A 25431-nucleotide genomic window follows, 5' to 3' on the forward strand; every position below is an offset into this window, starting at 1 on the left:
CCGGCCGAGGGCTCTCCTCCCCGGCAGCGGGGCGCCAGGCCCGCGGGTCCTTCGGGCACTTCCGCCGCGCACTCGGCTCCTTTCGCGTCCGGGGCGGGGCGGGCGGGCGGGGTGCGCCCAGTGCGCGCGCGCAGCCGGGTCCCGCGGAGGCGCCCCCGCCCCTCCCCCACCCTCCCCCGCGCTGTGTCTGTGGCGGCCGCGGCCGAGATTGGAATCCGCCTGCTGGCGCTCGGCGCGGGCGCCCGAGGAGGAGGAGGGCGAGGAGGAGGAGGAGGACGACGACGACGAGGGGGCCAGAAGGCAGGCCCGGCTCCGGGGCGTCCGTCTGCGCGAGACGAGAAGCGCACGCCGCGCGAGGGGCCACCGGGCCGGGGCCGCCGCACGCCGAGGGGGAGGCCGAGCCGGGCCCCGCCGCCTCCCGACGGCTCGCCGCGCGCACCCCGCTTCGCGCCCGGCTGGAGGATGCGTTCCTCGGGGTCCGGGTGAGTTGGCCTCTCGGGAAGGAGGGTGCTGCGCGTCGGGGCGACCGGCCGGGAGGCCGCCGTGGACTCCGAGGAGTTTCGGGGGGAGCCGGGCGCCCCGTGGAGTCTCCGGCGCCCGGCGTCTCAGGCCGCGGCCCGCTGGGCCCGCCGTCCCGCACTCCCACCCGGGCCAGAGCCCGGCCGCCCGCCCCTCCCGGCCCCTCTTTTGTTCCCACCCCCGGGCTCCGGGCTCCGGGCCGAGGTCGGGAGGCGGTGGACGAGAGCCGCCTCCGTGGCGCTCCGTGAAGCCTTACATGGGAAGCGCTCGCGGCCCTCCCTCGCCCGCGAGCTGCGAGGCTGATGGTCGCGATTTGTGTCCGGGCGCTTCTGCCAAAAAGGGAAGAAGCGCGTCTGCTCCGCGGGTGGGGGCGCCGGGGGAGCGGCCGGCCCTCGGTTCACCTGTTGTGCTCGCGGCCGCGCTGCCATGGCGGAGCGGCTCCGCTCTCCGCGTCCGGAAACTTTTCCTTCCCCGACTCTAGCGGGAAGGCTGGGAGAGGGCTGCGTCGGAGGGAACAGGGTGCCGCGCGGGGGGCGCTGCGCCTGCACTCCGCGGCGCCGGGATGTCGATCCGTCCGGGGTGGAAGGCGCCCCGGTGAACGGTGAGCAGCTGCTCCGAGCGCAGTGCGACCTCGGCGCTCACCGTGCGGTCGGGGCCGGCGATGGCCCTTGTTCTGTGTTAGACGAGGAAACCGAGAAGAACGGCGGTGGCGGAGCGCGTCGGGGCGCCGGGCCCGGGCCCCGGGCTTGAAGTTGGGGCGCCGGGCCCGGGCCCCGGGCCTGCGGTCGGGACGCTGGGACGGCGAGGCGAGGCGCGGGCGCGTCGGCACCCAGCCCTCCTGCGCCGCGTTAGGTTCGGAGCACTTTTCAGTTACTGATGCTTGAAATGGTCGCTGCTTTGTTACTTGAGTTGAAAACAACTCTTTTATTGTGTTTACTTGTAGGAGAAGAACTTACGGCTAAAATCCGGGCTTTCTGAGCTAGGAATAGGTTGAGTTTCCCAAAGGCTGGCTGAAATGTAGGCACTCCTTTCCGAGGACAGAGCCGCTGCTGGCGGCGCCCCCCTCCCCCCCTCGCAGTCCCCGCAGCTCCGTGCAAACGCGTCCTTCTCTCTCCGCTGTCTCCGCTTCTCCAGCCTCACGGGGAGCTCCTCCCGGCACTCTCCGGAGTCCTCCTCTGGTCGGCTTCTTTCCTTCCAGCTCAGTTGGGAAAAATTTTTTTTTATGTTCTTTCTATTGACAACTTTTTCATTTTTCTTTTTCCTATTTCATGGAGTATGAGTTGTCCCCTCTTTTGTCTTAGGGTTCTTGAAAGTACGAACGTGTTTAAGATTCCAATAATTCACAAGTAAGAAGTACAAATTGGCAATTACAAAATAGTCCCAGGGATGTAAAGTACAGCATCGGGAATATAGCCAACGTAATAACTGGTGTCAGCTGGGTACTAGGATTATCAGAAGAATCACTTTGTTGTAAGGTAAATGTCTAACCACTATGACAGAAGCTGGAACTAATATAATACTAAATGTCAGTTGTAATTGAAAACTTTAAAAATATTTAAAAATGATTCCCTCACTTTACAAACACCTTCCCTTGAGTCTACTACTTGCTATTGCTTCTCCTTTTCAAATTATATAAAAACTAAAAAAATTGTTCTTATAAAAGTAATACATGTTCATTAAAGAGTAATTGTAACATAGAGCAAAATTGAAGTAAAATTAAAATTCAGTCCTTCATAATCCTATCTTCAGAGATTGCCAAGAATAGTCCTCTTTTTCTACTGTTACTTCCTGGCCATCTATTCACTTCTTAACCCTTTGTTATCTGGATTTCACCGCCAGCTTTCTGTAGCATTTTGAAAGCCCTTTTCTTGGCTTTCATTTATCTTTTAAGTTCCTTCAACAAATACTATCTTCTAACACACCATGCAAAGTAATAGGCTGCAACAACAGGTATGGCCCTTGCCCTCATGGAGCTTAGTCTAGTGGGGGAGACATACATTGCAGAATGAATTCTGTAATTAAATATGGTAATTAAAGTATAGCATATTATAAGAGCTTAAAATGGGAACCTGATCTGGTGCTGGTGATGCCGGCAGAATCTGAAAAGGCCTCCTTGAAAGTGTGGCCTTGGGGCCCTGGACAGTTCTGAAGGATGAGAACTAACTAGATGAGAGGAGGGCTTCTTCGCCTTAGTACTAACTTTGTTTCTCATTGCCCCTTTTCTGCTTTCTGTTTTTCCTTCCTCCTGTTTAAAATGTGTTCTCCAAGTTTCACCTTCAGATCACTTTCCTAGATCTCTAGTCCTTTGATATTATTGTTTAGACCAGTGGTTCTCAACCTGTGGGTCGCGACCCCTTTGGGGGTCAAACGACCCTTTCACAGGGGTCGCGTAAGACCATCGGAAAACACATATATAATTACATATTGTTTTTGTGATTAATCACTATGCTTTAATTAGGTTCAATTTGTAACAATGAAAATACATCCTGCATATCAGATATTTACATGACGATTTATAACAGTAGCAACATTACAGTTATGAAGTAGCAACGAAAATAATGTTATGGTTGGGGGTCACCACAACATGAGGATCTGTATTAAAGGGTCGCGGCATAAGGAAGGTTGAGAACCACTGGTTTAGACCCTTCTGTCTGAATAATTCTCAAATCTCTGTTCTTTCTGTTCTGCACTTGAATCCCTGTATAACCAACTGCCTATGCATGTCTCTGTCTGGTTATTCTGGTTTAAACTGAACTCTTCTTCCTTACCAAACTTGTTTCCCTGGTGTTCCTTATTTCTGTTGATGTCATACCAAACCCATTCCATCACATCTTGTCTGTAGCCAACATCTGTGGGTTCTTCTCGTTTTCTGCTAACTCTGGTACAGTTTTTAATACACGTTGGTCTCAAGGTTACGATACTTAATAAAACGAGTTGGATTCTCTTTTCAGGAGCAGTTTAGACTGGGGTTATCTTTTACTTGAGAGTTTGGTAGACCTCACCTATAAGACATTCAGGTTTCAGTTTTTGTGTTTTATTTATTTTATTTTTATTTTTCCTGAAGAGGACTTTGCATCCCATTTTAATTTGTTCAGTAGTTGTTCCGTGTAGGTTTTCTATTTCTTGTGTTAATTTTAGTATTTAATCCACAAATTGTTTATTTTCCACAAATTTATTTATTGAGTTTTTAAATCTAGTGTTACTTGGTTTTCACAGTTCTTTTTTCTTTAAAATTTTAATTTGATATATATTTGCATATCATATTATATATGTGTATATATTTGTATATTTGATACTTTCCCCTTGTCTATTTACATGTGTCTATTTATTTCTAGCTGAATCAGGTTCTCCTCCCACCTGAACAGATGTGATCTTCTTGCCTTCATTTCCACCTTTATGCAGGTTATCTTATGCATTTCTTCCTAAACTAATCTTGAAGCTCAGTTCTTGTCACTTCTTTACTCAGAAGTTTCCAGGGTCTTCTGTTAACTGTAAACCTTTCCATGGGATTTGCCTCCTATTTACCTTATTCTTATTCTATTTTTGCTTCCTGTACATGTGTCAACCCCCCTCCCCCCCTACACTGTTCCCTCTACTTGGATTGCATATGTCCAAGTCCTTCAAGTTCCATTTCAAATTCTGTCTTTCTGTGATAAAAGTGTGTTAAATCCTTATCTATCAAACCAAGAAGTCAGCCCTAGCCAGTTTGGATCGGTAGTTAGAACTTTGGACTGAAGGGTCTCAGGCAAGGGCAGGCTCAATCCTTGGCCCCTGTCTGGACATGTGTGGGAGGCAACAAATAGATGCTCTCTCACATTGATGTGTCTCTCTCTCTGTCTCTCTTCCTCCCTTTCACTCTCTAAAAATCAATGGGGGAAAAAAAATCCTTCCATGAGGATCAGTAAACCAAAAAAAAAAAAAAAAAGAAAAAGAAAGAAACCCCAAGAAGTCAATAGTTGATATCTAAATTATGTGATTCTTGAAATAGAAGTTTAGTGAGCTTATTTGTAGATAGATTTTCACTAGAGGCATTAAAATAATATTGTTTAAAATTGTTATCACTAGTTAGTGACACTACAGTGGAGATGGACAGGGCATGGGTTGGTCAATTTTCTTATAGGCCTTCAGAATGCTGATATTTAACCCTGTGCATATATTACTCTGAAAAAAAAATCTGCAGTTCATAATATTGTAATAACTATATGCTGACAAATGGAATTAGATTTATTGTGAGGGTCATTGTAATATATATAAATTCTGTATCACTATGATATACACCTGAAACTAATAGGGTATCAGTTATACTTCAAAAATGTAATAAGGTAAAAAAAAAATCTGCAACTCAAAGACTATGTAAGATACAATTACAGTGAGAAAAATAAATAAATGTTTACAAGTAAACAAGTGAATGAAGTCCATCTCTGAAGTCGTCCCCAGTGTCTTCGGAGTAGAATCCCTTTGGAGGAAGGGGTGTTTTTAAGGGATGAAGTTTTTTATCTAATACTTTCTTACTGCACTCACTCATTTGTCTTTTTAAAAGAAATCAACTCTATTGAAGTATAATTTATATACAGTGATATGCACACGTTAAGTGTGCAGCTCTGTGAGTCATTTAGTCTTTTATAACAATTTTATACAAATACTAGTTCTGCTACTAGACCAAAGATCGGGCCTGTAACTGACTTTGTTGCATATTAAAACGAATAAATGGAGAAAGGCCCCTGTCTAGCCTAGCAGTGGACATTAGTTACAGTAGTACTGACCTGACTTCTGCATCTTGTGAGCAGGGAATCAGAGAGAGAGGAAAATGGGTTTCCTCTCAGGCTTAATTTGAACTACAAAGTCTTTTCTTTCTTCTTCCACCTTTTATTAGTGTGTACGCTTTTCGAATGCCTTTTTAATACCTCAAGATTCATAGCGAACAAGTCAGTTCAACTCTTTAATTCTTAAAATATTAACTGTTGAGTTGTATTGAATTACATCAATTTAAGATGCACTATAATTTTATAGATCACTTATATAAAGAAAATATGCTTCCAGTTAACTTATAGAAGTCATTGATTGTAGATACACCCTAACTTCAGAGATGCTAAACTATAACAAATCTATGCATCTTAGGATTGATGAAAAGAGGTTCTCGTTTATCGAAACTACTAGAGGCCTGGTGCATGAAATTTTTGCATTTCGCGGGGGGGGGGGGGTGGTTCCCTCAGCCCGGCCTGCACCCTCTCGCAGTCCAGGAGCCCTCCGGGGATATCCGACTGACGGCTTAGGCCGGCTCTCTGCGGGGAGCGGGCTTAGGTCCAGCCGGCAGTCGGACATCCTTAGTGCTGCTGTGGAGGCAGGTCGCTGCGCTCGCCAGCCAGTTGTGAGCCTGGCTCAGGGCTTCTGGCTGAGCAACCCTCCTCCTGTGGGAGTGCACTGAACACCAGGGGGGCAGCTCCTGCCTTGAGCGTCTGCCCCCTGTTGGTCAGTGTGCGTCATAGCGACTGGTCATTCCGCAGTTTGGTCAATTTGCATATTAGACTTTTATTATATAGGATCATTCCTTTAGGGATATTGGGAAGGAGAATTTAAATCACACATGTGGGAGTGACATAGCTTCACTATTATTTTTTTAAAAAACCATTAAAGGTTTTTTTTAATTTTTAAATATATTTTATTGATTTTTTTACAGGGAGGAGGGGAGAGGGATAGAGAGTTAGAAACATCGATGAGAGAGAAACATTGGTCAGCTGCCTCCTGCACACCCCCTACTGGGGATGTGCCTGCAACCCAGGTACATGCCCTTGACCGGAATCGAACCTGGGACCCTTCAGTCTGCAGGCCGACGCTCTATCCACTGAGCCAAACTGGTTAGGGCATAGCTTTACTATTATAATGAAAAGTTATTTTTTAAAAGAGGATGCTTGTTAAACCTCTTTAACAAGTAAAACGTTACAAGCAGTATAGAGAAATATTTATTTTTGGATGGAGGAGCTCCCACAACAGCTTTCAGTATTTTTTCTCCTTGATTTTTTGAACTCAGATCCTCAAAGAGCTAATAGTTTTCACAAAATGGCACAAATTATGTAAAGGGAGAATTGTGGGAGAGTTGTGATAGCTAATTTTATGAGTTATTTTAAAGACAATATTGAGTATTTATATAGTCATTATCAATCATATGCCTTTAAAAAAAGTAAGTATAAAAATAATTGTAAATATTTGGCTATCTTACTAACTCATAGTTATGTGTATCAATTTTTGTAGCCAATATTTTAAAGGCTATCAAGTCTTTAAAAATAGAAACAAAATGATGTGCTTGGAGATCCCCAGTAGTGTTTTTTGAAGAAAACACTAGGTAGTGTTTAGGGAGATGAGATGATCAGTGAGTGGAATACAACTCATGGTGGGTCCACTGGACCCCTAAACCAAGTTCATATAGATGATGAAGACATTGGATAAGGAAATTATTCTTGAATATCTTTTTTTAAGAACCAGTGAATCTGAGCTACTCTGATATGGTGGATGTTGTTACTCTTATAATTTTGTTTATACCACTAAACATCAGAAACATTGGAGCTATTGCTCTATCTCTATATTGCTCTAGCTGTATGTAATTGCTATTGACTTAAGCAGTAGCCTAGTAGTATGTCAAATGTAGGGATAAAATAATCAGATTTGCAGTTTATGGAGATTAGTCACGTAGTGGAGAATCAACTTGAAGAAAGTAAGACTGGCCTGGACTAGGATGGTGGCAGATAAGTAGCACCTAGAATGGACAAGGCTTGGTCATTCACATGCTACTACTCTTTCATTAGCCTACATCACCTAAATATCCTATTCTGGGTTTGAGTTCAGAATCTTTAGACCTGTTACTGTGGATGGCTTGGTTAATCGACAAAATTGTCGCATTAGGGGTTCAGAAAATCCACGAGTGATTGTTGAGAAACAAATGCATCCACAGTGTGTCACTGGTGCGGATTTTGGGCTGGAGGCATCATCGGACCATTCTTTTTCAAAAATGCGGCTGCTCGCCGAAACCGGTTTGGCTCAGTGGATAGAGCGTCGGCCTTCAGACTGAAGGGTCCCGGGTTCGATTCCGGTCAAGGGCATGTACCTGGGTTGTGGGCGCATCCCCAGTGGGAGGGTGTGCAGGAGGCAGCTGATCGGTGTTTCTCTCTCATCGATGTTTCTAGCTCTCTATCTCTCTCCCTTCCTCTCTGTAAAAAATCAATAAAATATATTTAAAAAAAAATGCGGCTGCTCAGGCAATAATAGTTAATGGTGCTCGCTATCACGACATGATAATCCATTTACCCGATATGCTATTCCATACACAACCCTATACTGTATACTTTATGAATCAATAAAAAAATTTACAATTTTTAATTATAAACCTGTGTTTTCTATCAAAATTACTTCTTGCGTGAATTTTGGGACACCTTCTATATTAGATTTCTTTAGTACAGGCCTTCTCAGGATTAACCTAGTGAAACTCCAGACAGTTTCCCTAACTGTATATTACCATAGAACCCAACTCTGTTTCTTCTGTTTACATAAGTTATAAATATTTGTGGTTGAAACTTCAAACAATATGACATGGAGTAGAAAGTGAAAGGCTTCTGCAATCCTACCCCACCCCACAGGTTACAACTGTTAAAAGTACAGAGATAAATAGAACCTTTCTTTTTTATTATCTTCATTTATTTCTTTCTCTTAATCTCTTCTCCTTTCCAAAAATGGGGCTGTACTATGCATCCTTTTCTTTTTTTAAACAAAATTATTTTAAAAAGTATATATGAAATAAAATAAAACCAAAACATTTTCATTGCTTTTGAGAGAGAGAGAGAGAGAGAGAGAGAGAGAGAGAGATAGAGAGAGAGAGAGAGAGAGAGAGAAACATCTCTGAAAGCAAACATCGATCCGCTGCCTCCTGCATGCTCCCTACCCAGGATCATGCCCGTAACCTAGACCTGTGATGACCAGGACCAGCAACCTTCAATACATAGGATGACATCCAACCAACTGAGTCACACTGGCCAGGGCAAGGAAATATTTTTATTGACTTGAAAGAAAGAGGTAAAAACATTGATATGAGAGAAACCTATCAGTTGCCTCCCATATGCACTCCAACCGGGATTGAACCTGAAACCTAGGTATGTGCCCTGACAGGAAATCGAAGCCCCAACCTTTTGGTGTAAGGGACAGTGCTTCCTTTACCAACCCAACCTCCCGGCCAGGGCTGTGCATCCTTCCCTTTAAGTTTGTTTTCACTGAATATATAGGTGAACTCTTTATGTCAATAAGTGTAGCTTTCCTCATTTCTTTTCCTTTTCTTTTTGGCATTTATTTATTTATTTTTATTGTTTAAAGTTTACATATGTCTTCTTTTTCCCAATTGAGTCCCCCCCCCCCCCCCCGACCCCTGGGGTCAAGCCCCCACTGCCCCAGTGTCTGTGTCCATTGGTTATGCTAATGTGCATGCATACAAGTCCTTTGGTTGCTCCCCGACCCCCCCCCCCCCATTTGTCTCTGGATCTATTTTTGTTTATCAGTTTATGTTCATTATATCCCACAGATGAATGAGATCATGTAAATATTTATCTTTCTCCGACTAGCTTATTTCGCGTAGCATAATGCTCTCCAGTGCAATCCATGCTGTTGCAAATGGTAAAAGTTCCTTTTTTATAGTGGCATAGTATTCCATTGTGTAGATGTACCACAGTTTTTTAATCCACTCACCTGCTGATGGGCACTTAGGCTGTTTCCAAATCTTAGCTATTGTAAATTGTTCTGCTATGAACATAGGGGTGCATATATCCTTTCTGATTGGTGTTTCTGGTTTCTTGGGATATAGTCCTAGAAGTGGAATAACTGGGTCCTTTCCTCATTTTTTTTAGTAGTCAAGTAATATTTCATTTTATTTACCAGTCCCCCATCAATTAATACTAAGATTGTTTTTTTTTTTTTGGGGGGGGGTGCATTACTGTGGTGCATGCATGTATCCTGTGAGAGCATTTTTATTTTATAGGGTGAATTCTTAGACTTGCATTTCCTGTAAGAGGAGCCATGGAGATCTGAAGCAGTGCCAGACTGCTCTGGAGAGTCTGCAGCCATTCACATTCCAAGCAGCAGTGCTTGAGTGAATTCTTCCCCCCCCCGCCCCCCAGTCACCAACACAGTAACTCTTTGCCAGTCTGCCAGCTGAAAAAACAGTGCTACAGTTTTAATCTGTGTTTCTTTGATTGTGAGTTGAGCAGGGTTTTATATGTTTGTTGGCTCTTTGCATTCCTCTGTCCTTTGTTCATTTTTCTAATTTAGATTTTTCTTACTTATTTGTAGGAACTTTGTTTTGAGGTATGTTGTATTTCTTAAATTAGTCACTTGTTTTTTATTTTTGTGCATGGTATATAAAAATTTCCTTGCTGCTGTAAGAATATTGAAAAACAAAAATTAAAAAGCTAAGTTATCTTATACTCTCAACTTACTATATAAGCTCTTTGGTGGCTGAATTTGCCCTAAAATATTTTGTTTAGTCAGATAATTCAGTGCTTTGTAAAGAGTAAGTGTTCAGATAGCTGTATGTTTTGGTGGTGAATAGGTATAGAAGATGCAACTGCAGGCATTTGACAATAGGCCTTTCCTCCCCTCCCCTCCCCTTCCCCCTTTCCTCTCCCCTCTCCCCCCTCCCCCCTCCCTCATCCCTTTCCCCCTTCCCCCTTCCCTTCTCCCCTCTCCCCTCTCATATCTGCCTTAAAGTAGAGCCTCTCAGAAGAAATCATTTGTCATAAATTTTCTCTTTGGAGTTTTGAGACCAGGAAATATCAACTCTCATGAATAGAGAGGAGAAGAGATGAGAAGTGGGTAGCACACCTATACTGACATTGTCATAAAGGGACCATATTTCCCATCTATTTATCTAGGGATCCTTTTATCTTTCCTAAAAGTATAAGTCCCAAATTCTAACTGCCTTCTTGAGTCACATTTTTCAGTTAACTCTGATAAGTGAATAAAAGTCAGTTTTTTCTCTTGCTAATCTGTTTTTTGTTAGTTTAATTTGCAGGCCCCAGATTCTGAACCTAAGAGGGTAGAGTTTTTCCTTCTTGACAATGGCCAGATTAATTGTTTCTGGCTGTTGGGGCAAGGGATAAAATAAGCAAGTGGAGTTTCTCTGTATAAAACAAAGTTAAGTATCCATATATATAAAAGCCTAACGACCATTTGACTGTCTGTTCGATAGCTATGATGCGTAATGACCACCAGGGGGCAGGTGCTCAATGCAGGAGCTGCTGAACTGTGGTGACTTGGCAGCTGCAGTTCTTGGGTGACGCATCTGGAACCAGAGAGGAGGGAGCCTGATTCCAGGGTGCGTCACCCAAGAACCACACTCTTACAATCTGGGACCCCTTGGGGGATGTTGGAGAGCTGGTTTCAGCCCAATCCCTGCAGGCCAGGCCGAGGGACCCCACCAGGGCACGAATCTGTGCACTGGGCCTCTAGTCCTATCTAATAAAAGAGAAAAATGGTAATTGGCGTACGACGATACCCTTTTCATTGGCTAATCAGGGCTATATGCAAATTAACTGCCAACTAAGATTGGCAGTTAACTGCCAACAAGATGGCGGTTAATTTGCATATGTAGGCACAATGCAGGGAGGCGAAAGGGAAAGCAGGAAGAAGCCCCCTGCCACTGACAGTGATCGGAAACCCAGGGGGGAGCTAAGAGCTGGGGGGCAGGGCAAAGGCGGCCCTGGGGCCGCCTTTGCCCTGCCCCGCAGCCATGATCGGAGAATCAGGTGCCTTTTCCGCCCTGGCCAGTGATAGCAGGAAGTAGGGGTGGAGCCAGCGATGGGAGCTGGGCACGGTCGAAGCTGGCAGTCCCAGGAGCTAGGGGTCCCTTGCCTGGGCCTAAAGCGAAGCCCATGATCGCGGGGCCGCTGCAGCTGCGGGTCCCCGCTGCCCGGGCCGGACGCCTAGGCCAGAGGCGTTAGGCCTGGGCAGGGGCGGAGCCTGCAACCGTGGGGAGCTGGGGGTCCCCTGCCCAGGCCTGACACCTCTGCCGGAGGCCTCAGGCCTGGTCAAGGGGCCGATCCGGTGATTGGTGATCTGAGGGTGATGAGGGTCAACTCCTCTGGCCGAGGCATCAGGCCTGGGTGGGGGGCTGAGCCGGGGATTGGGGGGATATGATGGTCCCCTTGCCCAGGCCTGAAGCCTGGGTCAGAGGCGTCAGGCTTGGGCGGGGGGTGGAGCAAGCGATCAGAGGGAGATGGGGGTCCCCTGCCCAGGCATGATTCCTGGGCCAGAGGCCTCAGGCCTGGGCGGGGGCCAGAGCCAGTGATCAGGGGGAGATGGGGGTCCCCTGTCCAAGCCTGACACCTCTGGCAGAGGCATCAGGCCTGGGCAAGGAGCCGATCCAGTGATTGGTGATCGGAGGGTGATGAGGGTCAACTCCTCTGGCCGAGGCATCAGGCCTGGGTGGGGGGCTGAGCCGGGGATTGGGGGGATATGATGGTCCCCTTGCCCAGGCCTGAAGCCTGGGTCAGAGGCGTCAGGCTTGGGTGGGGGGTGGAGCAAGCGATCAGAGGGAGATGGGGGTCCCCTGCCCAGGCATGATTCCTGGGCCAGAGGCCTCAGGCCTGGGCGGGGGCCAGAGCCAGTGATCAGGGGGAGATGGGGGTCCCCTGTCCAAGCCTGACACCTCTGGCAGAGGCATCAGGCCTGGGCAAGGAGCCGATCCTGCGATTGGAGGGTGATGGGGGTCAACGCCTGAGGGCTCCCAGTATGTGAGAGGGGGCAGGCTGGGCTGAGGGACACCCCCCCCACACACACACACCCAGTGCACGAATTTCGTGCACCGGGCCCCTAGTTTTAAATATAAAGGGCATAAATCAAATTTCTTTAAGCTATATTTTTTCAAAATGTGTTCCTTAAAGTTAAAAATTTGTTAGATGAAGAATATACTCTTAGAGAAACATCACTCCCCTTCCTGAATATATTCCTACAATAATAATTGCTAGTTGTTAAGTGGCATAATTACTCTAATTGTATTGACTAAGCTTTATTCTTCCTCAAGTTCTTCATTGTTTTCTGTTTTTTCTTACCATCTTATCAATTTGTGTAGAAGATGGTCTGTGACAAGTTCTAATGGTCATGTCACAGAAGGTTAAGTAAATGAAATCTTTATACAAAGAAGATGCTAATTTCTTAAAAGAATAAAGGAATCTTGATATGATTACAGTGGCTTTTCCTTACCTGAATCCCAGATAACTAAAAAGGTTCATTAACTGTTGAATTATTTATATTTTTAGTTATCCATTTATATGTTTATTGTATTCTGTACTTTGCAGGCTTCTGTTTACTAGGTTTGTGACCTTTCACCAAAGTAATTAGTTTTTCTAAACCTTATTTCCTCATACACTAGATGAGGATAATAGTAGTGCTCTCTCCAGGGTTACTGCGGAGACTGAATGAATGGATGCAGTTAAGCACTGAACACTGCTCTTGCCACATAGTAATGCTTGTTAGTAAATGTTCATAAAGGTGAATCTTTGTGTAAGAGAAGTTGAGGTCAGTGTTATCTTCAAAAGCATATTTGAGTGGCTGTGGCTGTGAACCATATATAGGGTCCTTCAAAATTAAATCTAATCCTGATTTTCTAATCCCTTTTGAAAGTATGTGTTATATTTGTTTATATTGACATTTGAATTTGCAAAGTACTTCTGTATCCCAGTAGTGCTGGCAACTTGATATAGGAGGTTTTGCACCTTCTTTTGTACCTTAAGAATTCAAGGCTAATGAAGGTGAATTGTTCCACCAAGGTCAAACAAGTAAGAGCAGAAAGGATGTAGAATCAGACCCTTCTAGTTATGTGAGAATGGGGACTAGGACTGTAGAGTGAAGTATAAAGGGAAGTCAAGACCCCAAAGCCCAAGCACCTGGCTTGTGTGGCTCAGTAGTTGAGCATCAACCTATGAACCGGGAGGTCATGGTTCGATTCCTGGTTGGGGCACATGCCTGGGTTGTGGGCTCAATCCCCAGTGTGGGGTGTGCAGGAGGCAGCTGATCAATGATTCTCTCTCATCATTGATGCTTTTATCTTTCTCTACTTCTCCCTTCCTCTCTGAAATTAAAAAAAAAGAAAGAATTAAAATAAAAAAGAAAGCCCAAGCACTTAGTGGCCTGAGTCCTCTCCAGGGCTTATTCACATGCGACAGAAACCCACCAGAAGGTGGAGGGGCGGGGACTTGTGCACAGTGTAACAGCAGCATCTGGCTTGCCTTTGGGGAACACTGTGATTTTTGGCCCCTTCTTCCTCGTTTGTGGTAGCTTTCCCTTAGAAGCTTAGTGTGGGGAGGTCTAAGAAAACCAATCCTAAAGGTTAGGACTGCTAGCAAAAAATGAAGCGGAACATTTCATTACCTAGATGATAGTCATTATGCAGTTGATTGGTTTATCTGTGCATATTTGAGCAAGGGATAAAGAAAATTGGAGGGCAATCTCAATATGGACAGAGGGGGTGGCAGTGGAAGAAACAGCCTGTATTTGTTTTGAAAATCTGTTAGTGCAGATGGGTAATACAGAAGATCTCAGCCTCTTGACAGGGCTGGCTCTGCTGGAGAAGGGAACAGAAGTAGAAGCTGTTGAGTTGAAGCAGATCTTCAAGTAGGGAAATGTGCAGTAGGTTAGAGCCCCTCAGTCACCAAAGAGCTCCAGCTTGTCCCCAGGAAAAAAGCTGTCATCTGGCTGCCTGTGACACAGATAGTAAAGCCAGTCAGTATTAGGGAAGTGGTGTCAGAAGACTACACGGTGCTTAGATGTCCAGACAGTTTATTCTGTTCTCCCTCAGGCTCCCTCCCTCCCCTCCCCTCCCCAGTAGATCAGACCACACCCCTTTCTTAGACCAGACCAGCTAGAGTTTGCAGAGGAAGGAAATGATTGTGAGATTAAAGGTTAAATTTTTATACAGTAGTAAATTGGACTGGGCTTTCTGATAACTGAAAGCTACTGGAAAGCTGTAGGAATTGTTCCAGATGTCATTCAGGGGTAGGAAAGGGAAATTGGACCAACTGGGGAGTAGAAATTAGAGAAAAATAACCTTTCTTATGTTTGTATCAATTTTAGACTTTTTATTAAAGTTATGTACTGTATAGTGTAAATTCCTGCTAAAGTCTCTCTGACCCAGACGTCATTCTTGGCTCTGTATAAGGCTATTAGAATACTGTCCAGTCTTTACTGTATGCCACCGATGATAAGTTCTGCAGCTTTAAACCAAACGATGTATAACAATTTTGCCAGAGGCTTAATGATACAAACATATTAGTTCCTATGGCAGCTCATCAACGTTACAGTGACAGGACCTTGGATGAAATGACATTATTTGAGGACCTGCTGCTGTACATGGCCATTTGATCTTAATAGTTCTATTTCCAAATGTGTAACGATTCTGCTCAATATAATTTTAGCATTAAGCATATTTTATATAATTCTAACTTCCAAGTTTATAAACTATGATAATCTTTTTAATTGGACATTATGGAAAATATCTTATTCCTTAGTTTTTATGGAGTTGTTGGGGTTTATCAAACCTTGGAAACTTTAAATAAAATAAAAAGCACTAATAAAAGATATTAGTTTAATTTATTTTATTAATATAGAAGATTTTGAATTTATGAAGCTTTAATTTTCAGCCATTATCACAAAAAGAACAAAATAAACTGATGAGCAAAATAGGTCCAGAGGTATAGATGCATTGAACAGAAAGACCTCGGGGTGGGGGAGGTAAGTTGGTTTTATTTTAAGAAATCTAGAGCAATAAAATACAAGACTGAGGTTGATTGATTAGATAATGCCTGACATATTTTCCTTAGTATGTACCTGGCTCTATTTTAAGCACTTTACACATATTAAACCATTTACTTTTTATAAATATTTTGTGAGGTATTCAATAGGTATTATTATCAGTTCCCTTTTACAGACGAGGAAATGGAGGTTGCAGAGGTTGAATCACTGGTCAACATAGTGTGTCTGACTTTAGAGTCTATGGTGTTGTTTTTTTTTTTTTTGTACTTTTTAATCTTTATTGTTGAGAGTATTACAGATGTTCTTCCTGTTTCCCCCCCTCCACCCAGTTCCCACCTTGCCCCAGACCTTCACCACCCTATTGTCTGTGTCCATAGGTAATGCATATAGGCACATAAATCCTTTGATTAATCTCTTCCTACCCCCTCTCCCCACTTCCTTATGAGATTCGTCAGTCTATTCCATGTTTCCATACCACTGGTTCTATTTTATTCAACACTTTATTTTGTTCATTAGATTCCTTTTTCGTTTATTTTTATTTTTAGATTCAATTGTTGATAGATATGTATTTATTGTTCATATTTTTTATTCTTCTTTCTCTTTCTCCTTCTTCTTAAAGAATACTCTTCAGCATTTCATATAATACTGGTTTAGTGGTGGTGAACTCCTTTAGCTTTTTCTTGTCTCTGATGCTCATTATCTGACCTAATTCTAGATGATAGCTTTGCTGGGCAGAGTAATCTTGGTTGTAGGTCCTTACTCTTCATCATTTTGAATATTTCTTGCCACTCCTGTTTGTCCTGCAAAGTTTCCATTGAGAAATCAGCTAATAGTCATATAGGCGCTCCCTTGTAGGTAACTAACTGCTTTTCTCTTGCCTTTTAAATTGTTGTTGTTGTTAATCCTCACTGAAGGATATTTTTTTCATTGATTTTTTTTTTTTTAGTTTTGTTTTTTAGAGAGAGTTGAAGGAGAGAGACACACAGAGAGAAATATTGATGTGAGAGAGACACATCAATGGGTTGCCTTCCACACGTACCGTGATTGAGGGCCAGCAATCAAGCCTGCAACGAGGGTACATGCCCTTGACTGGAATCGAACCTGAGACCCTTCAGTCTGTGGACTGATGCTCTATCCACTGAGTCAAACTGGTCAGGGCTCTTGCTGCTTTTAAGATTCTCTCTTTGTCTTTAACCTTTGGCATCTTATTTATTTATTTAATATCTTTTATTGATTTTCTACAGAGAGGAAGGAAGAGAGATAGAGAGTCAGAAACATCGACGAGAGAGAAACATCAATCAGCTGCCTCCTGCACATCTCCCACTGGGGATGTGCCTGCAACCAAGGCACACGCCCCTGACCGGAATCGAACCTGGGACCCCTCAGTCCTCAGGCCGACGCTCCATCCACCGAGCCAAACCGGCTTCAGCTAACCTGTGGCATTTTAATTGTGATGGTTCTTGGTGTGGGCCTCCTTGGGTTTCTCTTGTTTGGGACTCTCTGTGCTTCCTGGACTTACAAGTCTACTAGAGGCCCGATGCTCGAAATTCATGCAAGGGGCTTGGCCCTCACGGCTCTGGCTGCCTTGCGGCCCTGCCCACTGGTCGTTCCAGAAGGTTGTTCTGCTGTCTGGTCTAATTACCATATTAGCTCTTTATTATATGGGATTTCTTTCACCAGGTAGGGGAGGTTTTCTGTTATTATTTCTTCAAATAGGTTTTCAATATCTTGCTCTCTTCCCTTCTCCTTCTGGCATCCCTATGATGTGAATGTTGGTACACTTGAAATTGTCCCAGAAGCTCCTTAAACTATCTTCATATTTTTGGATTCTTTCTTCTTTTTGCTCTTCTGATTTGATACTTTTTGCTTCCTCATATTCCAAATTGTTGATTTGATTCTCAGCATCTTCTGCTCTACTATTGATTCCCTTTAATTATTCTTCATTTCAGTTAGTTTATCCTTCATTTCTGACTAGTCCTTTTTCATGTCTTTAATGTTCTCACTAAGATCCTTGCAATTCCATTAAGTCCCTTGAAACTCTCATTAAAAACCTTGAGCATTCTTATAAACATTCTTTTGAACTCTGTATCTAGTAGTTTGCTTGCTTCCATTTCATTTAGTTCTTTTTCTGGAGATTTCTTCTGTTCTTTCATTTTTGACATGTTTCCTTGTCTCCGCATTTTAGCTGCTTCCCTGTGTTTGTTTCTATATATTAGGTAGAGCTGCTATGTCTTTTGGGATTGGTAGAGTGGCTTTGTGTAGTAGGTGTCCTGTATGGTCCAGTGAGCTGGGCACACTCTAGGTGCACCCCTGTGTGCACTCTCTTGTAGTTGAACTTGATTGCCGTTGGCATCACTGGGTGGGAATTGACCTCCACGCCAATGGTTTTTGAGGACCAGCTGCAACTGCAGTGGAAGAGCTGCTGTGTAGGAGAGACCCCTATGAAATAGGACTTGCTTCAGTAGGGCTTTGGTGGTCACCAAGTCTGCTCCTTGAATGTGTCGCTCATGGATGTGTAGAGTTATAATCTGGTGTGGACTGAAGCTGCCCACTAGGTGCACTGGCTGGGGCCTCCTGGGAAGTGCAAAGTCAGCCACTGCCTGTGCTCTGCCTGGGGCAACCCGGCATAAGCTATAGAGTGATTTGCAGATGGCTGCTACTTGTGTTGGGCTTGGAGGTTCACAGGAGAGGCCATACTGTGAACCAAGGCAGGCTGTTGCTAGTGCTGGGCCTGGGGCCACTTATCCAGAGGTATGTAGCATGCTGTGCCCAGCTGCTACTTGTTTGAGAGGTTTTAGGAAAGTCGGAAGCCTGAGCCAGGACAGGCCATTCATATGGGAAAGATGCTGCAAACAGCTTGGGTAGGGCTGCAGATTTGGTGGGGTGCTAGCTCAGGGAATCACCGGGATGGGACAAACAGTATGAGTCTGGTTGATGGAGATGCAGCTATAGTATAGTGCCTGCCAGTCAGCTCTGTGGTGGGGGAGGTTTCAGCATAGGAACAGTGACCTCTGCAACCACTTTTGTCTTGGAGAAAGCTGGTCCTGAGTTCTTCCCCTGATGTCAGACAATTTAGTTCCTCCCTGTATATCTCTACTAGTGGCCTGGTGCACGATATTTGTGCACGGGGGGGGGGGGTCCCTCAGCTCAGCCTGGGACTACTGGCTCCTAACCGCTCAGCTGCCTGCCTGTGTGATCGCCCCTAACCACCTCTGCCTGCCTGTCTGATCGCCCCTTACTGCCCTCCCCTGCTGGTCTGATCTCACCCCCAACTGCCCTCTCCTGCAGGCCTGAAGGCCTGATCTCACCCCCAACTGCCCTCCCCTGTCGGCCTGGTCGCCCCCAACTACTCTCCCCTGCCTCTGCCTGCCTGCCTGATCGCCCCTAACTCATCTGCCTGCCTGCCTGATCGCCCCTAACCACCTCTGCCTGCCTGTCTGATCGCCCCTAACTGCTCCCCTACCAGCCTGATCGCCCCTAACTGCTCCCCTGCTGGCCTGATTGCCCCTAACTGCCTCTGCCTCACCACACACCCAGGACCCAGGCTTCCCTCTCTCTGGCCAGCTACAGGCACCCAGGACCCGGGCCAGCTTCACCCAGGCCGGCCAGAGCTGCAGGGGACAGTGGGTGGGCAGCTTCGCCCAGGCAGCAGCCGCAGGCACCCGGGACCACAGTGCGTGTGGCTTGTCCCTCTCCTGGGCCGCAGCCTGGCTGGTCCCCATTCCTCTCTCCCCAGAGTTGAGTGTCTGAGCTGTGTGTGATGCCAAGAGGGTGTGATGACTATTTGCATATTAGCTCTTTATTATATAGGATTTTAACTTGTCAAGTGGATATTATACCACTTCACATCTTGTATAGAAACTTTACTGTAACAAAATTACATTTTTCCCAGGCAATCTTTGTGCTGTTGGTGTCATGTATTTTACTTTCACAGATGTTATAAAACTGACATTACATTATTTGTTTAAATAGTTAATTATCTTTAAATATATTTAAATAATAAGAAACTTCTATTATATTTTTTCTATACATTTACTGTCTTTGGTGTTTTCCATTTCTTGGCATAGATCGTTATTTCTATCTGGCAAAATTTTATTTCTGCTTGCAGGACTTCTTTTAACATTTCTTACACTACAAATCTGGTGCTAAAAAAAATTCAATCTTTTATATATGAAAAATATATTTTAACTATTTTTAAAAATATTTGCACTCAGTCTAGAATTATAAATTGAGAGGGTTTTTCCCCCCTTGTGAGAACTTTAATGATGTTGCTCTACTATCTTTTCCCTTACACTGTTTCTGATGAGAAGTCTTTTGTAATCCTTATGTTTATTCCTGTCTATAGTGTGTCTCTTTTCTTCTGACTACTTAAAAGATTTTTCTTTTCATCATTGGTATTGAGCAATGTGGTGTTTATTTTAAAAAATATATTTTATTGATTTTTTTTTTACAGAGAGAAAGGGCGAGGGATAGAGAGTTAGAAACATCGATGAGAGAGAAACATCGATCAGCTGCCTCCTGCACACCTCCTACTGGGGATGTGCCCGCAACCAAGGTACATGCCCTTGACCAGAATCGAACCTGGGACCTTTCCCCCCGCAGGCTGACACCCTGTCCACTGAGCCAAAACCGGTTTATGTCCTGTGCTTGCTATTCACTGAGCTTCTTCGATCTGTGGGTTTATATTTTTTCTATATTTTGCCAAACTTGGAAATTTTTGAGTCATTCTTTCTTCAGATGATTATATATATACAAGTTCAGGTCTCTAGAGGGGGCTGGGGAGGAAGAGGAGTGAACCAAACTGTAGGTTCAGGACCTCGGCAGGCAATTGAGTGCGGGATGGCCAGCAGGGCCATCCCTGCAGTGGCGAGTTCATGACCAGCTGCCTGAGACTGGCTTGTTCCTGGGCTGGGGGCTTTCATGCATCTGCTCTGTGCTGCCCAGCAGTGCGGTGCCTGTCGGGGCTGTGCGTAGCTTATTGGGAAGGCACGGCCTGGGGAGTTGGAGCCTTGATCCCACGCAGTAACCAGATCCTGGCATTGAGAATGCTGCCAGTTCTCTGCACCGTGAGTCGCCCCACTGTTGCGTCCCCGGAGCAGTCATGGTGCCTTCTTCCGTCACGGTCCCCTGAGCTCGCAGCAGTGGAGGAGAGCTGTCATAGGTTTGGGTGGAGGGAACATGGAAGACCCTGGGTGATAGCAGGCGCCGGATGCTGGCTGGGGAGGTGGTTGTGTGGGTTTGCTTGAATCATTCAGTCACAGCTTTGGAAGCCTCTTTCTTAGTTTCTCAGAGAGCTCGGTGGTGAGGACATGCAGGTCTCGTCCTGCATTGTGGTTTTCATGGGAAACCTTGCCGTTGGGGGTGTCAGAGGGGTTGGCCAGGAGCGCTTGTGGCAGAGAGACACCCTTCTCCAGTAACCTCTTTGCAGGCGGACTCGTCGCCGGATTCCCAGGAACTGTTCAGCGGATGCCTGCTGTTCCACAGAGTTCTCTGAGCAGCCATCCATCTCCTGTGGGAAGAAAGGTGTGTGCTTGTGCGCAGTCACTGCCCGACCAACCTTGGGGGGGTGGGCACCCCGGCTCTGGACGTGTTCTCCCGCTGGGTTTGCAGAGGTCGGACAATCGTTGTCCAGAATTCCCTTGTTTAACAAAGGAAGTTAAGTTCCCAGTGAGGCCCATGGTTAGAAAGGGAGGGGGTTGGGGAGAGGAGGAGGAGGAGCCGAGCTGCCTCTTCCTCACCCGCCTGAAGGCGCAGAGCCCGAGGCATGACCTCCAGCCCACTCACCTGCCCCAGGAGGCTCCTTCTAGAGACCGTGAAGGCTGGGCTCTGCTCCTGTGTCGGGTGGGTCTGAAAAGCAGGAGGCAGAGTAGTGCTCTCACCTGGGCCTCGGGGCAGCGGCCTTCTGGTTCTCGGCAGAGACAGTGGCCCTGGGGTCTGACTGCTCCTCAGTGGTTGGAACCGCGTGTAGGAGCTGCCGGCGCAGGTGCGCCCCTGGGAGGCAGATACAGCGGGCAAACCATTGACCTCGTTGCCCGGGCGACGCCGCCAGCGTCCTGCCTTGCCGCTATGGGCACCACCATCTTTGTCACCGAGTGATGGTTAATTTGCATATTCCCTTTTCAAGCTGCTGCCCCAGAGCTGGAGCTCAGAGGGCATGAGTCCAAGTAAGTCTGCAGGCCCTTTAAGAGAAACTGCCTGGGTCTCCAATGGCCTCTGTGTCACTCAGCCATAAACCCCGCTGGTTTTTACAGCCTGAAGTTGCAGGGTCTTCTCCTCCCAGCTCTGGAACTCTGGGCTGGGGGTCTGGTGTGGGGCTGGGACCCGTTGCTTCTCACAGGAAGCCTCCAGATTAAAAACATGCCACACTTGGGTGTCGGACCAGCCGGTTCTATGCCCCTTCCCCTCCTACCAGTCTCAATGTGAGTTCTTCTTTACTTCTCTAGTTGTAGGACTTGCATTCAGCCAGATTTCAGGCGGTTTTGAATGGTGGTGGTTCTGTATTTTGGTTGTAATTTTGATGTGGTTGTGGGAGGCAGCAAGTACCAGCATTTACCTACACCGCCATCTTGATTCTAGAGTCCATGTTTTTAACCACAGAATTATATTCATTCTGAAATGGAATGGGGTGATTTTAAGACGAGGTTGTGTACTACACACACACACATGTGCACACACATGTTTTTATTTGTTTCCTATATTTATTCCATGTTCTCCACATAGAGTAGATGAATTTACCTGTGTTTGTTGTAGTGTTACCTGAGGCACCCGGGAACACATTATCTCCATACAAGGTCTAAGTATATCTATTTGATGGGTTACATTTGATTTATTTTTAACAATTCCTTCTTCTCTCTCTCTTTTTTTTATATATATTTTATTGGCCGAAACCAGTTTGGCTCAGTGGATAGAGCGTTGGCCTGCGGACTGAAAGGTCCCAGGTTCGATTCCGGTCAAGGGCATGTACCTGGGTTGCGGGCACATCCCCAGTAGGAGATGTGCAGGAGGCAGCTGATTGATGTTTCTCTCCCATCGATGTTTCTAACTCTATCCCTCTCCCTTCCTCTCTGTAAAAAATCAATAAAATATATTTTAAAAAAAAGAAAAGAAAATATTAAAAGGTCAGTGGAATACAGTTGCTTTTTAAATATTTATCCTGAATCCTTTCTATAAATAAGTATTTTTTAAATTAGTGTTTACATATCTCATTACATATCCTATCTAATAAAAGAGAAACATGGTAATTGGCGTACGACCGCTACCCTTCCCATTGGCTAATCAGGGCAATATGCAAATTAACTGCCAGCCAAGATGGCGGCCGGCAGCCAGGCAGCTTGAAACTAACATGAGGCTTGCTTGCTTCAGTGATGGAGGACTCCAATGTTCCCCACCTGCCGCTGCAGGCCTCTGAGCTGCAACTCTAAGCAACTATGTAACAAATATAGAAGCTAAACAAAACCCCAGAAACCTGCTTTAGTCCCGGGCTTCAGCCAGCAGAATTGCAACATTGTAAGCAAAGGCCAGAAACCGACTTTCAACCGCAGAGGCCTAAGAGCTGGAGCCAAGCCTCAAAGCTAAAGCTGGCCCAGAATAAAAAAAGAAAAAAAAGAAAAAAGGAGCGGTTGGGAGCTTCCGTCACTGCTCCCCCCCCCCCCCGAAAACAGCCCTCAGCTCACCCAGACTGGCCAGGCACCCCAGTGGGGACCCCCACCTGAAGGGTGTGTGACCAGCTGCAAACAGCCATCATCCCCTCACCCAGGCTGGCCAGGCACCCCAGTAGGGACCCCCACCCTGAAGGATGTGTGACCAGCTGCAAACAGCCATCATCCCCTCACCCAGGCTGGCCAGGCACCTCAGTGGGGACCTCCACCCTGATCCGGGACACCCTTCAGGGCAAACCAGCCAGCACCCACCCGTGCACCAGGCTTCTACCCTATATAGTAAAAGGGTAATATGCCTCCCAGCACCGGGATCAGCAGAGCCGCGAGGCATCCCGGCACCGGGATCAGCGTGATGGGGGCAGCGCCCAAACCCCCTGATGGCCCTGTGGCTCTGTGTGTGACAGGGGGCAGGGCCACAACCTCCCTATCTGCCCTGCTCTGTTCGTGACAGGGGAAGGCTCCCCAAGGCCCTGATCAGCCCTGCGGCTCTGTGTGTGACAGGTTGTGGCGCCCCAACCCCCTGATCGGCCCTGCTCTGTGGGTGATAGAGGGCGGCGCCCCAACCCCCTGATGGGCCCTGCTCTGTGCGTGACAGGGGGCGGCGCCCCAACCCCCTGATTGGCCCTGCTCTGTGCGTGACAGGGTACAGAGCCCCAACCCCCTGATGGGCCCTGCTCTGTGCGTGACAGGGGGCAGCGCCCCAACCCCCTGATTGGCCCTGCTCTTTGCGTGACAGGGTACAGAGCCCCAACCCCCTGATGGGCCCTGCTCTGTGAGTGACAGGGGGCAGTGCCCCAACCCCCTGATTGGCCCTGCTCCGTGCGTGACGGGGTGGCGCCGCAACCTCCCCATCGACCCTGCCTTGAGTGTGACAGGGGCCAGTGCCCCAACCCCCCAATCGGCCCTACCCTGAGTGTGACTGAGGGTGGCATCACAATCTCCCGATCGCCCTGCTCTGTGCATGACAGGGGGCGGCGCCCCAACTCCCCAATCGGCCCTGCTCTGAGCCCGACCAGGGGCTGTACCTAGGGATTGGGCCTGCCCTCTGCCACCCGGGAACAGGCCTAAGCCAGCAGGTCGTTATCTCCTGAGGGGTCCCAGACTGCGAGAGGGCACAGGCCGGGCTGAGGGACCCCTCCTCCCCCGGAGTGCACAAATTTTTGTGCACCGGGCCTCTAGTATATATATAATTGTTGATGGTGATCACACACAAGCCTTATTTTATAGCTTTACCATGGCTATTACTCTTTTTTTTTTTTTTTTCCAGAGAGGAAGGGAGAGGGAGAGAGAGAGAGAAACATCAATGGTGAGAGAGAATCATTGATCAGCTGCCTCCTGCATGCCCCTACTGGGATGGAGCCTGCAACCTGGGCATGTGCCCTTGACCTGAATCGAACCTGGGACCCTTCAGTCCACAGGCTGACGCAATGGCTATATAAGTTGTTGAAATTGGGTAGATATTTGCATAGCCTAGTTATATTATTTGTATTGTTTCTTAGAATACTGTTGTTGTTTTTTAAATCCTCATCTGAGGATATATTTCTTTAATGATTTTTAGGGAGAGAAGGAGGGATAGAGGGAAACATTGGTCAGTTGCTTCCTGTACGTGCCACAACCCGGATCAAACTCGAAACCTACATATGTGCCCTGACTGGGAATCGAACCTGATACCTTTTTGTTGTATGGAGGGCGATCCAACCAACTTAGCCACCCAGCCAGGGCTCTTAGAATACATTTAAAATTACCCTGTGAAAGAACAGGAAGAAAAAAGCTTATAAAATACTTGAGGCCTGGTGCACAAATTTGTGCACCAGTGGGATCCCTCAGCCTGGTCTGCAGGATCAGGCCAAAACTGGCTCTCTGACATCCCCTGAGGGGTCCAGAATTGTGAGAGGGTGCAAGCCAGGCCAAGGGACCCCACTGGTGCATGATAGGGTCCGGGGAGGGATATGGGAGGTTAGCCAGCTGGGGAGGGACCAGGGGGGGGGTCCAGGGTGTGTCCCACCCGTGTAGGTCAGTCCTGATCAGCCAGACCCCAGCAGCAAGCTAACGTACTGGTCGGAGCATCTGCCCTGCAGTGGTCAGTGCACATCATAGCGACTGGTTGACTGTCTGTCCCCTGGTGGTCAGTGCACGTCATAGTGAGCGATTGAGCAGCCTTAGCATATCGTTAGCATATCACGCTTTGATTGGTTGAACAGACACTTAGCATATTAGGCTTTTATTATATAGGATTGCTGTATCAATTGAAAATCAAAGGAAATAAACCCATCTATGGAACAGTTTTTGGAGCCAAATAGGTTAAGAAATGAAACCAATTTTTACCTGTCAGTGTTGCTGAGATTGTCTTTTAGAATATTATTAAATTGCTTATGTTGTTGTGTAAAGTCATTTAAACATAATTTACTATGTCAGGTAGATATTAAAAATAATCTCTTTCCTTATAGGTTTCTCTTCAAAACAAAAGCCTTTT

The 25431-nt window shown here is 46.3% G+C and overlaps 1 protein-coding gene across 5 annotated transcripts in view; it reads left to right on the plus strand.

Moving 5' to 3' along the window:
* Positions 1-189: 189 nt before the first annotated feature.
* The window catches only part of BMPR1A (bone morphogenetic protein receptor type 1A), a 191842-nt gene continuing 166600 nt past the window's right edge, over positions 190-25431 (plus strand). For all 5 annotated transcript variants that reach the window (XM_059662046.1, XM_059662047.1, XM_059662048.1 and 2 more), the window contains exon 1: positions 190-482. The gene's annotated coding sequence lies outside the window, so the exon portion shown is untranslated. The remainder of the gene's footprint in view (positions 483-25431) is intronic.

Source organism: Myotis daubentonii, chromosome 13 (assembly GCF_963259705.1).
Source record: "Myotis daubentonii chromosome 13, mMyoDau2.1, whole genome shotgun sequence".
Taxonomy (NCBI): Eukaryota; Metazoa; Chordata; class Mammalia; order Chiroptera; family Vespertilionidae; genus Myotis; species Myotis daubentonii.